This window comes from Ooceraea biroi, chromosome 3 (genome assembly GCF_003672135.1).
Source record: "Ooceraea biroi isolate clonal line C1 chromosome 3, Obir_v5.4, whole genome shotgun sequence".
Taxonomy (NCBI): domain Eukaryota; kingdom Metazoa; phylum Arthropoda; class Insecta; order Hymenoptera; family Formicidae; genus Ooceraea; species Ooceraea biroi.
Window position 1 is genome coordinate 11,658,748 of NC_039508.1, and position 13,322 is coordinate 11,672,069.

General features: G+C 42.5%; 1 protein-coding gene across 4 annotated transcripts in view; it reads right to left on the reverse strand.

Moving 5' to 3' along the window:
• LOC105277016 (spectrin beta chain, non-erythrocytic 1) overlaps window positions 1-13,322 on the reverse strand; it is a 63,863-nt gene that overhangs the window by 48,408 nt on the left and 2,133 nt on the right. The window contains exon 1 of one of the 4 annotated variants that reach the window (XM_011335133.2): window positions 1,021-1,151. The exons of the other annotated variants lie outside the window; for them this stretch is intronic. The gene's annotated coding sequence lies outside the window, so the exon portion shown is untranslated. Of the gene's footprint in view, window positions 1-1,020; window positions 1,152-13,322 lie in introns of those variants that run through there. 4 annotated transcript variants of the gene reach the window in all.

Sequence of the window (13,322 nt, forward strand, 5' to 3'; positions counted from 1 at the left end):
AGAAATCAAAACCAAAATTAAAACTGAAAGAATTAAAAACCTCCCTTGACCAGATCTTTTATGTCCTCGTTATGGATTCTGATCAAATCTATTTAAAGTCGCGTACAATAAATCACGCAGAAAGAGCAAACTACGATTTGCGCAATTATTCCAAATTGTGTGCATTGGCAGTTGCAGTAAAAAATTAAAAAAGTTACGATGCAAATACCATTTTTGAGCAATGGGCCTTTTATACGCACTGTGCTCGCGCGGCACGAGATTACATTAGACGCTCGTATTTTCTAAACACATACAAGTACACACACGCACACAGAAGCACATACGCGCACGCACGCACGCACACACACACACACACACACACACACACACACACAAAATTATTCAAAGCAATATAAATGTGCATTAGGTGAAATAAAAAATGTAAAGAATTCGATTGGAAAAGCATTTTTGAGTAATTAACCTAACATCGAAAATTGCGCACGTAGCGCGCAAATATGCATTTGGGCCGCTACTTTTATTTTTTTTTCTATTTGGGGACCTCCCTACCTGGATGCAAAAAATTTTTGAAATCCGAGTGTAACACCTAAAAACCTTCCCTTGTCAGTTGTTAGATCGCGGAATGGCTTGCGAGACTTGCATACTCATCCGAATCCAGATTGCGCAATCTGAAATCGCCGGACAGCAGCGCGATCCGCCGTGATTGAGACGTCGCTCCGCGCGGGCACACACGAAATCTGCCTTTAATAGCGATCGCAATCTCCGTATAAATTTCCAGCGGATCGCGGCAATTTACGAGGGAATTATTCCGCCCGCGGGCCAAATGTGCGTACTTTTTTCCTTCTACGAGCGAGGAATTAATCCAGCGGGCACTTTATCTTCGTCGACGCATCGGCATCGGCATGCGAGATCACTCCTGATAAAGCGTGATAAAAGACCCTTGGTTGGAGAGCTAGAAAGTCGACGTGCGTAAGCAGAGCAACGTTCCAGTTAGATAATGTCACACTGAGATAGAACGCGTACCTGATATCCAGCGTATAAAGTTCGCACCAAGTCTTCTCCCTTCTCGCGAGACTGCTCGGTATCTTACGTAACGCGGCTTCTTTAATCGCCGGCGAGATTTTCCGACGTAACGAGTTAGCTGTCCTAGAGTTTTTCTGAAAGCACAGAAAGTCCTCGCCTGACACATTCCGTGATCACTCGCGCGAAGATGGGGTTTATCTCGCGAGAGAAATATTGCGTAAGGCTCTATAAATATCTCATTTCTACGATGAGTTAACATGGCTATAATATTGTCGGCACTCCAGCCGGCTTTCTGCTTTGCCATGCTCATATCCGTGCCCAAACGATGACAAGATATGGGAACGTCCGTGTGAGGATGGCTCCGCCGACGTGTCGTGTGCGTAAATATTTGACTTGCGTGCTCCGTCAACGAGGATCGAAGACTAGAACATTTTTAATGTTCATGTTAGCACGTAATAGGTTTCTAATAATAGTTCCAAGATTTCGCCCTTTCCGCGACGGATTTTAATCAATTTTTTATTAATTATTATGTAGACGAATACTCTCGATGATGACAATATCCGGAATATCGAGATCACTGTATAAATTGATTAGCTTACATTATTTACAGAGTGCTTGCAGAGCTCGCGTGATCGCATATTGATGCGACGTCTATGTTTCACTTGTGTTGCCTCTAATTACTGTTCAATGTTAATTAAGCCGCGGGAGTAGCAATACCGTACAAGGTCAAAACGATCTTCCACTTGTCAATCTGACCGTCGGTGAAATTCGCGGTTGAAATTGACCCCAATAAGTCTACTTTGTTCCGCTAATTAAGAAAATGGTTTGAATATCCGGTAAACAAGCATGCGCTGACGCTCCGTTGCTGTCACACAGGGGTCGCGAAAAAAACTAACAATGTAACATTTTTCTTTAAAAGTTCAATGCGGCGGTTTGTTATTATCATATTGTTTGTTACTGCTTTTATCTGATTGTAATGCTCAATGTCATATCAAATCTTATCGGAATAGCATCAGCTCCGCTGGCGATATTTTTGTTTACTCTCTATTAACATTCATTTCGCATATTTTACATGTATATTTCGTAAATCTTTAAATATATACAGGGTGAGGCACCTAAAACAGGCCACCTAAATATCTCGGCTGTTATTGGTGATAGAAAAAAATGTGTCAGACCAAACTTGCATGGTTTCGAGGGACACATAATTTGTTCTAAATAGTTTTTTATTAGGTGGACGCGTAGAGGTCATATGAAGGTCAACTTCGTTTTTTTAAATGGTATGATGTTTTTTTACGTACTATCTAGAGTTCTCTGCTATTGAAAATACCGTAAATTCAGAAATGAAAAAGTTCTAGCCCTTCGAAATTTTTTCTTTTCCGAGAAGTTCTGAGTTGTTGATATCTATATTTTTTATATTGCCTAGCGTTTTCTGCTATTGAAAATACCGTAAACTCAGAAATGAAAAAGTTCTAGCACTTAGAAATTTTAGCCTTCAGTGACCTTCAATAAATTTGACCCGTAGATCAATGTGCGCATCTTTAAACGCTCTACTAGATGGTACGTAAAAAAACATATCATACCATTTAAAAAAACGAAGTTGACCTTCATATGACCTCTACGCGTCCACCTAATAAAAAATTATTTAGAACAAATTATGTGTCCCTCGAAACCATGCAAGTTTGGTCTGACACATTTTTTTCTATCACCAATAACAGCCGAGATATTCAGGTGGCCTGCTTTAGGTGCCTCACCCTGTATATTTATATTTCGTAAATTTTTAAATATATTTAAAAAGAAGAATATAAAAAACATTATAATTGTGTCACAAGATAATGTGTGAGATATAATGAAGCATAAAATTGATGCCTGATATCTTGATATCTGGAATCGCGATGCGATATAATTAGACTTTCCTTCATCGCAAGATGCTGACGCGATTCCTACTTTGTTCTTGTGTGAAAAGTTCTGTTCCATTTCGCAATATCGCGTATCACACGTCAGTAGAAAATCGCAGCAATCCATAATGTTTGCACAACGACTCGTTTATTGCCGGCCTCGTAATCTCCGCATTCTTCGCGCACAGAGACGCGGTAGAGACAACGTAGTCGTTGTGCTGCGAGCAGGAAATACTTATTACGGTAATCGGCAAAAATAAGAGGAGATAATTGTTTCATAAGACCCATCGTCCATTTCAATCGCATTTCAATCGCGTTTCATAAAAGGCAACTGATTAATCGCATCAAGCGAACAGATTCTTCGATTCGATGCTCGCAAACGCGTCAGTTCATTTTTCGTTCTTCAACACTATTCTGTCTCAATAACAATTATATCTGTTACATTATTGAGCGAGATATTATTTAATCGCGGAATTGTGTCGTCAAAAGCGGCACGTCTGCTCACTTCGGCGCGATTTTGTATCGGTACAACGGAATTTATGCACCGAACATGTGCGTAAATGCGGCGTACAGCAATTTCCTCTTTCGCGCGGACTGGTCGGAGCGTTGCGTTAATAACTTGTTAATATCACGATGCGCCGGTAACATGTAATTGCTTAATACAAACAAACCAGACGCGTGGATTACACGCAAAACAAGTTTTGAACGGCACTGCACTCCTGCATTTTTGCGACGCTTCCCTGCAAGGAAATCCGCAAAAATCGACGCGTTGAATGAAGCACGGGATGAAGAACGGGTGATGTGTATATTTCTGTTTATGCCGCGTAATACTTTGCTGTAGATATAATAGCGATATCTAATCTTACAGATCAAATCTTTAACTATAAATCAATTTAATGAATAATTTATTGCTTGGCACGCTGACATTATATTTTGCATTATACATTATGAGCCTCGTTAGAAATCCGAGAAATAATCTTTATGTATGCAACTCGTGTTTATAAGAAAAATAATATATAGTTGCTAGAGAGTCGATTTCGTAAAAGTTTCACGCCTGTTCCGTGTCTGTTTAATTGCCGGCTGTTGCAACTTTGCTGGAAATAATTTGATCAATTAGAAATTCTATAAAGAAATCCCGCAACATCTAGCAACATCGCTGCCTTGCGAGCGATATCAGTCTCTTCCTTTTCTTCAAGTATACATATAGCGCAAATTCGCGACGTGTCTTGCAAGACGCGGAATTAAAGGGACGCAACGTTACTCAATTTGCGTTTACGACGATGATTAATTGTAATTATTGCGGCGAACGGTTTCCCTCGGCGACAACCAACGCCGTGTGAATGCATCGTTGGTACGTTTCCTGGCGGCCTTAAGAGGATCGCAGCTTCCACGAGACATATTAAATAACGAAGTACGTATCGTGGTACTTAAGGTACTCTCCGCGTGGTATCAGAGGCCCGTTTAAGCCGGTCAATTACCTTTCGCAGTGCTTAACGAGCGGAATGAACGCGGAATTAATTAACATATTTTGTTTATCAACGCGGGCGTACATGCATCCGATGCAAACACCAATCTATATCAATTATATAATTTATGTACTCTTAGCTTTAATTGCCCTACGTTTTCATTGGAAACCCCTTATCACGGATACCGTAAAGTGTACCGTAAATCGTTTCAGCTGGAAAAGCGAGGAAACGTGCTGCAATCGAGGAAAATCGCCGGTGAGAATTATTGCCGACTCTAGCGCGATCAGTTTTCCGCAAAATTCTTTCAATTCGCTCCATTCATTTTTATTAGAACGAACCGTCGCGGATGGTGAACTCTGGAGAAATATAGGAAACGTTAATAATGACGGCACGCTGATACGTTGCGCCATATAACATGGAATACAGGTTACTACTGGTACCTCGGCGAAGCTTGGCATGGGTGGCATGAATGGAAGGTGCTATTTCACGAAAATGCCGTACAGCACAATGCAACGCGTTATCAAGCCGCGGTATCTTAAGTGCTTACGCATGAGACACGCATGCACGGGAACGTGCGTCGACACGAGGTGTCCTTTTGTAAATTTCGATTTAATGGCCTTTATACTCCCACGTGCCACATTCGTCTTCCCTGGATTTCCATTATATGCGAGTCGCGCACTGTCCTAATGCCAGGGCTGTATTTACCGTCCCACTGTCTTCCCGTTGGATTTTAATGCCTCGTCACATAATAGATATAAATATACGCATATTTGCGAGCGATTAAAAAATGTCAAGTATAGCCCTCGGATGATTGCGGGTTGAAATACGTAAGGTCGCATTTTCTCCTGTGATAAAACATTCCATGGAAATTTTGGAATCACTTTTCATTAAATTATTGTATTAAGGTCACATTAAAAATCTCGATATTTCGAAATTGTTAATATGACGATATTAAAGTATCGAAGTTAGGACGAAATCTCTAATGAGAATTTTGATGAGGTTTCTCTGGAATTATAATTGGAACTTGATGATGTGGTAGAGACTAATCTCTTGGTTGTTATTAAGTTGGCTACGTGAACAGACATTCTCCTATTGCGAAACTTTTTCTGGGATATTGTTAAGCAGCAATTTTAGCTGCAACATATGTATAGTATAAATGACAATTGAGGATTCAACGATATTATATAAGAAGTGCTGACTTTCTTATTTCTGGCAATTTTTGACGCTGTGGATAATCGCGCATGACGTCGATGACCACTTTTGTATTTGAAAATCGATGCCATAAAATCCATCGCTCTCAAGGTTCTCGAAAGCTCGGGAAATTACGAGTATACTCGGGGCGTGAAATTCTTCCCGGCGATATGAATACAATAGAGCGGGACAAGGCAGCGGGACCATAAACAGATAATTTAAAGGCCGCTGAATAGAGAACCATGAACGGAAGTCGGCGACTATCGATAACTCGCCAATAATTAATGCCACTTGGGCGCGACGCGAAGTCGTCACGTTGCTCTCGTTGAGCTAATTGTAATTAGCAATTCTGTATTCGAAGAAGCGGGTCGCGCAGAACACGAAATTAACGAGGCACTCTCCCACTAGAAATCGGGACGAACGAAGAGCGCGTATCGAATCTTCTCATAAAACACGGGTACCTACGAACAGCTTCTAATTTAAAAGCGTTCGTTACACGTTAATGATGCCGCTCGCGCTCCGGATCGAGTGATGCCATAATAACTTCATTGATGGCCATCTAGCCGTGTTCCATACGGTCTCGTGCGGGATATTAGTATCTCAAGTATATAAATGTAACATGTATAGAGTTTCCTACAATCGCTCTTTTTACACGGACTACTCCAGGCTGCTGCGAGAAACTGTTACGGCATGTGGTGTGCGATCATGTCCCGCGTATAATTATACTCTCTCCAGCGATTAATTGCCCGGTCATATCGAAGGTACGGACGAAAGCGCGTAAAAACCGCTAATACGTCGTTATTACGAACGACGAGCACGGCGTGGGTGCTTAGGCTAGAGTGAAAGTGCCGAGCACGTATTCCGAAGATCGTATCGTCGTGTAAAAACGATTCTGTCGGATGAGAGAAGCCTGCACGTAACGCCTGCGCGCGTGTACGTACGTACGTACGTACGTTGTAACGCATGTAACGAACGTTTTTCAGCTGGAGGTCGGCAACCTGCCGGCTCCGTTACGTGTGCGCGACTTTCTTAATTAATTGAGCAAGAGACACACGCGCAACCGCGTCCCGATAACGTATCTATCATAATTTCCTCGACGTCGCTTTCGAAAAGTATGGGCATACATTATGCAGCGCTTTCGGATTTATCGTCGATTACTCATAATCATCGAGGGATTCGTCGTGCCATAATTGTCGACGACACTCGTCGGTGTCATCGATGGAATGATAGAATGTGATTTTTATATCTTCGTTATGTGGGTTGTCGGTGATACATCGGGATTAGCAGACTGTATCAAGTCATTCGGATTAACAAAAATTTTGTCTGGATCTGAGATATTGAATTTATAATATTTGTTAATTATTTGGTCAAAGTATTTAGTCAATTATTATGATTCCTCGCCTGTTCCCGACTCTAGATTCCAATTCTGAAGCATCTAAGAATCATTACGGTATTATGACAATGCACTCCGGCGTGCATGCTCGTTCGCCTGTGCACCGTATCTCTCGCGATTGATGATTACACGACTCGCCACTCGCGGGAAGCACTCTCGCGATCCTCGCGCGAGGAATCCGAGCAGTTTACCGTTCTAAGTGATCGATACGGATATGCCGACGTTCGATTTAAGTTTCCGCTCGGCCGACTTAATTCCCGCGGAAAATCTGCCGGACGGACTTGCGGCGATTTGAATAAGGCTGCACGCGCCAATGCGCATTCCGCGACTGAACGTCTCTTTGTCGGAGGAAGAGAAATGAAGAGGAATAGAGAGAGAGAGAATGAAAGATGCATCCGGACGGGACCGTTAGCTTTACGTGCATGCGAACAATTCCGCGGGATGATACAGTTACGAGTAGGCGCTTTGCTGCATAGTCGCGCGTCCACCATCGTCTAGAAAAGTTTCGGTTTCGCGAAACATCAATCAATTTCGTCCGGTATCGATACTTATATTGCCGATACTTTAAGGAGCAGATGATACTACCGAAAGAAGTAAAAACAATTCATGCAGGATATGGAGAAATATGCCATTTCTTCAGACGAGTCACTCTGGGACAAAAGAAGCTTCAAAATCGGAGCAAGATTACTCGAAAGATTGATCGGCCTAAAATAAAACAGAGCGCGACGTCTCAGCTTTCTATTATAATTTTATTATATTCTGTAATACTTTATTCCCGCGACTATGTCGCGATAAGCGATAAGAAGTATCTCTCCGGTATTTACATCATTTTGCACTTCTGGTTTACGTCCAGAGACGACAGTGACCGTTATCGTAAAGTTATTGCAGACCGATAAATTGTTTGAATTATGTATTAGCGACAGTGCGATTCGACCGCTCGGCCGTGTCGCTGCGTGCTTTTGCATGCATGAGATACCGAGGAATTTGTCACCGTTCATCGATTTGTCGCGGCGTGGCATCGTTAATTATGTCTAGGCCGCACGAATATCAGCCACCTGTTCTTCTCGCCTATTCTTATCGACGTCACCCGGCCTACGGAGCTGCCGCCGTCCGATTCCCACCCCGCGTTTGCATTCAATGTGTCTTTCCGACCGTCCCATTTAACGCTAAATACGCGGCGAGAATGCGGGTTACTCCCTTCCTCCGCAATCTTTTCTCTCACGCTATTCATTGTCATAAATTCGTCACCCCCCTTTTCGGGCTTCTTTTTGAGGTCATCCGCTCGACGTGTGGACGCGACCTTTCATCGATCTTCCTATGAAAATTGGACGAACATGCGGAAATGTGCTGAAATCTTTTTTACTTTTTAATGGATTAGATTTACAGTGAGATACAGATGTATCTTCACGCAGTGATTCCTGAAAAACTCGATCATAAAAATTTGCTTGACGAATAAAGTGGTCCGTCGAGTGATCTGCGAGGGCATTCTAACGACATTTTGGCATTTATCGTAAGTACGCGAATGATTTCAATATGATACCAATTACGATGGCGAGACGCCAGACTGAAAACACATGTGTGCTTTTATCGCCGCGCCATGGAAGACTGCAATACCTGTATAAAAACTCCGTTGCCAATGGAGCAGCGAGTTTTTACGGTGAAATGCCGAGGAATATATCCTCCTTTGCGCGAGCTCGCCATCTGCACGTACGAGTCCATTCTCTAGGCACGCATACTTCGATTGCGTAAAGTCGTTAAGAATAATGCCCGATAATCGCAATTCATTTTCCAGTATTTCTTCGCTAATACGCTGTTGCGGAACAGGGCTTCTCCGTTTTTCTCCGAGTCCTTTCTTCTGCTTGCGCGCTGCCAGCAGCTAACAATACGTCGAACAATGATTCTCGGTGTGACGTCACGGCCGGGTAGAAAGCCGGCAAGAAAAATCTACATTCCTGCATGTGTCTTGGCAATTTTACATTCACCGACGTGCGAGCGGCTTCAACCTGCTTCGCTGCGTGAGCCAAATAAAGCGTCGCCTTGCTCCTTCATATTCCAGCGTCGTGTATGCGAAGGGTCACGTCGGAAGGGACCATTGCTAATTAATCCAGCGAGATGCTATCGAAGACAATCGCCGCGAATCTACGCGACATCATTCTTCCGGTGCCGGTCCCGATTTCGAACGGAAATTTATGCGCGAAGAAAGTGTAGCTCGTTTGCCAAATAGCTTTCTTCTTTTCAGTGTCGCTATTCCGAATTCAATTTATTATCACGCTACTATTTTCTTTTTAGCTCCTGTCGAATTAATTAAATTCGGAGGTATTTCGATTAAATGACATATTTCATTCCGAGCAAATGATTTCACTTCGAAATACATTTTCTTATGTTGTAGAAATGATTCGGCGTTTTCGATAGAATCTCGCTATTGTGCAACGAAGAACAGAGACGTTTCTCTTTGCAGCAGAGATGCAACGCAAAATACATGCCGGTACAAAACGGCATTGACGAAGCCGATGACAATTTGTCATAAATTCACTTAATCCGTGAGAGATAACGTATCACGAAGTAAACACGTTACGTGAAGCAAATTCTCTCTCCCTCTCTCTCGCCGACGCTTGATGTCTGAAGTTCGCCAATTCGCAAAGAGGTGAAAGCACATTCTCGAATCTATCATTTATTATTAAATACCTGTTGCATGCGTGCTCGTAAATTGCATATCAGGTTTCTCACCTTACGCAGCCTCGTTTACTCGGTAGGAGACCGCGTTAATTAACATAGGTATAAAATTAATTGGAAAGTGCTAACCCTCGTTAATTATATAACCCGCTACCGAGTTAAAATCGATTATTAGATTTGTTTTTCGCGCCACATGTAACGCGAGAGCCAACTAATCGTGAGACCATCAGACCTGCCGTTGCACGGAATCTTTGATAAAATTCGAGAGGCTCGCTCGGCCGCGCCGAGCGCGCGTATCTAAGCGATTATGAAAATTGGCGAGCAACGAAATCGCTCGAATACTCGATGCTGGCGGTGCTCGGAAACCTCGCACGGGTTTCGATGAGATCGATGGTCGTTTTGCGAGGTCGTGGGTTTATCGTGCCTCTCGGAATGTGCAGCACGTTCTAATGGGACTACGGTCGCTTTCGAATCCCTCGGAATTCTGTGTCGCCGCCGGGTATCCCTTTGACCATAAGTCATAGCGAACGGTAACGACTATTCGGAATTACCGCTCATTACGTAATCATAGCTAACGTAACACGTCGATGAACTCGCTCGCGCCACTAATTAATCGTTCAAACTGTTGAAATGTTTATTATCAAATCGTTCATCCACAGGTTCATCAATCCAGTTTTCTGTATCGGTGAGGAAGCTGTATGTCATTCTTAATGATCATCAATGACTTGAATCTCCTTATTTCCGAGATAAACGCAAATGTTTTATCGTGTTTTATGTCGTATGATAATCGAGCGATAACAGAAAAGGAATTATGTTATAGAAACTATTCGAAGTTTAATTATTAGGTTTTCGATTGCTGCACGACACATTATTGCATAATAACTGTTCGAATAAAATGGAAAGAGTAGAAACGGTAATGATAACTCGATAGTTTGCAACGTTCGCGTTGAAAGTAGTCTCGATAGCTCGCTTGACCTTTCTGGCGTCTGGAATCCGACGCAAGAAAACTTATACCTGTCTTCCAGTATGTTTATCAACAATTTACCTAGCCGTGTAAACTTACACGACGTGGATATCAACACTAGTCTCGATATGTGCGGAATTTGAAAGCGGCCGCGACGAGAAGAATGATCGAGTCGCGAAAAATAGTTTCCAGCGGAAAATGTGATTGCCAATATTGAAAATCGCTCAAGAATTATTCGCCCGAATCTCAGCGACCATCCATAAAATTCTAAACTAAATAAAATTGCTTGAAATCAGAAAATTGTCAATCCACTTTTACGAATGACAAGCACAATGTCGCCGCGTTATTTCCCAAGAACGTTGGAAGTGGCAACGATGGTCGGAGGAATTTTTTCTCAGCGAAACCTGCCAATTGTCGATTGACGGAAGGTGCTGGTCGCTCGGTCGTGGGCCTTGAGGACCGCGTAACCCGAGTCGACCGCCGCATCTCGTACGAGGCCCCTGTAGGTACCCTCGTCAAGGATCCCTCCGGGTCTCCGACTTGGGTCCGGTTGGAGGGGGCACGCGAGAGCACAGCCTCCTAGAGCGGTCCGGCAAGTCCACAGAAAACACAGGCATGCGGCCGTGCGCGCTCGCGCGCACACGTGTTGCGTGTATTTTGCTCTCCCCCCGCTGGTGTAGTACGCACGCTACTGCACGCACACCACTTCCGTCTCACGGAGTTACTACATCGCGCGGAGATGCGCGTCGCTGGCGAAAAAAGATCCATTGAGAGTTTACGGTATTATACCGTAGGGCGCACAGTGAACCACCACCCCCGGAGAAACCCGTTAGAACTGTCTAACATCATCTAAGTGCGACGAGTGCGCGCGTAGATTTCATTATGGACTCTCGATTTTCAAAATCCTGTCCTTTCCTGACTGTCGATTTCGATTTTTGATGCCCAAATCAACCTTGCCTTCTAAACATTATTATTCTCTTTTATTCCTCATATTTAACTTTCTTCCTCGATATCAGCTCCAAACCTCAAATTCCGAAGTTTCAAGATTCTTAAGTCTGACGACAGATTCGAATTCGAAAATATTTTTCTACATTCTTTCAATTCTTTAGTGTCTTTTAATCTCGCTTTCTATTATTTTATCCGATAGATTGTTTCTACAAATATCATTCACGAGAGAGAAAACGATCCTGATAGTTCTATTTGCTGATAAGACTCGTTTATTCGATGATCCTCTTTATCACCTTCGCCTGGAAGAGCCGATCGATAGTTCGTTAACGATGAATCATTTATAGCTACGCAGGTGTGCGGCTTCGTTTCATGACGGTGCCCTCTCCTTCTCTCATTCGGGGAATCTAATTCGCGATTATATCACTCATTGTTCCTCGGTGGAAGGCGTACCGGAGGCTGATACCGACGCGAGTACCGTTCGTAGTAGGATCGAAGTACCGCTCCAATTTCATGTACACCCAAGCCGAGATCCGCGCCCGTTATAATCGCCGTCGAGAGAACTCGTTCGAGGCGAGGAAAAGGAAAACTCGCGGACCGGTATATTTTTTCCAGATTCTACCGTCCGGTCCGTCGTAACGCGCCGTCCTGAACGAGGTATCGTCTAGTCGAGACGATGAATATCCTTCCTTTTTCACAGCTGCTGATCTCGTGTATTTTATATCTTGTTTAGCCGCAATTAATTTCTCCAATAATTAAATGAAAAGGTAAGGATATCCATATCTCAAGAAGCGATGTTATCCCGCGACTCGATTTGTACGTGTCGTATGTTTCATGTGCGAACATACGTATGGTGGAGCTAGTTTCTCGTTTTTAGCATCAGGAAAAAAAATCGAATTTTTCTATTTATTTCGGAAATTTCTAATATTATTAAAATATTGTTTATAGGAAAAAGGAAATTCCTGATCTCGCTTTGAATATTTTTACGAATCGGATGAAATTCCGTAAGGTACTAACGCCAATAAGGTGCAAATTGCAGAGGCATCCAGAAAATTTGATTACACCTAAAAAGAAACGACGTAATCAATACGCAGTTATCAAAAATAAATTGGATTTCAGAATGTCCGTAGAATATGGCTATACAGGGTGTCCCGGGTTTTAACCGACAAACTGCGGGAGCATATTCTACTAGTGGAAATAAGAAAAAATTCTTATATCGAGTTTGCTTAGAAATGCTTTATTACAAAGTTATAAACCAATATTGAAAAGAAATATCAGATAAGTAACAACGGAACATAGTGTAGAATTTGGAAGGTCGAAGATGTTTATGTTATGTGTATTCACATGTATTCATGTTCACTATGTTGAAACGATTCAGTATGATTGTTACTTTCACAACAGTAGCTGTTAGATTTCAATCGTCGTGTCAACTAGCAATTACTATCAGAATGCCAAAAGTGTTTTCAAATGAGGAATACACCGATATTCATTTCGTGTACGGATTCTGTGACGGAAATGCACGAGCTGCCGTACGAGAGTATCAACGTAGATTTCCTAACAGGAGAGTACCAGATAGATTTAAAGCAACGAATTACTAATTCAGCTACTGAGATGCAACAAAATTTTCAGGAATGTCGTACCGTAACAAATTCTGTACTACGTCGATGTCTAGCTTGTATCGATGTGCAAGGACAACATTTTGAAATGCGTCACTAAATCATTGCGTAGATAATTTTTATTTTTGTGAAAAAATCCGTTGTTACTTATCTCATATT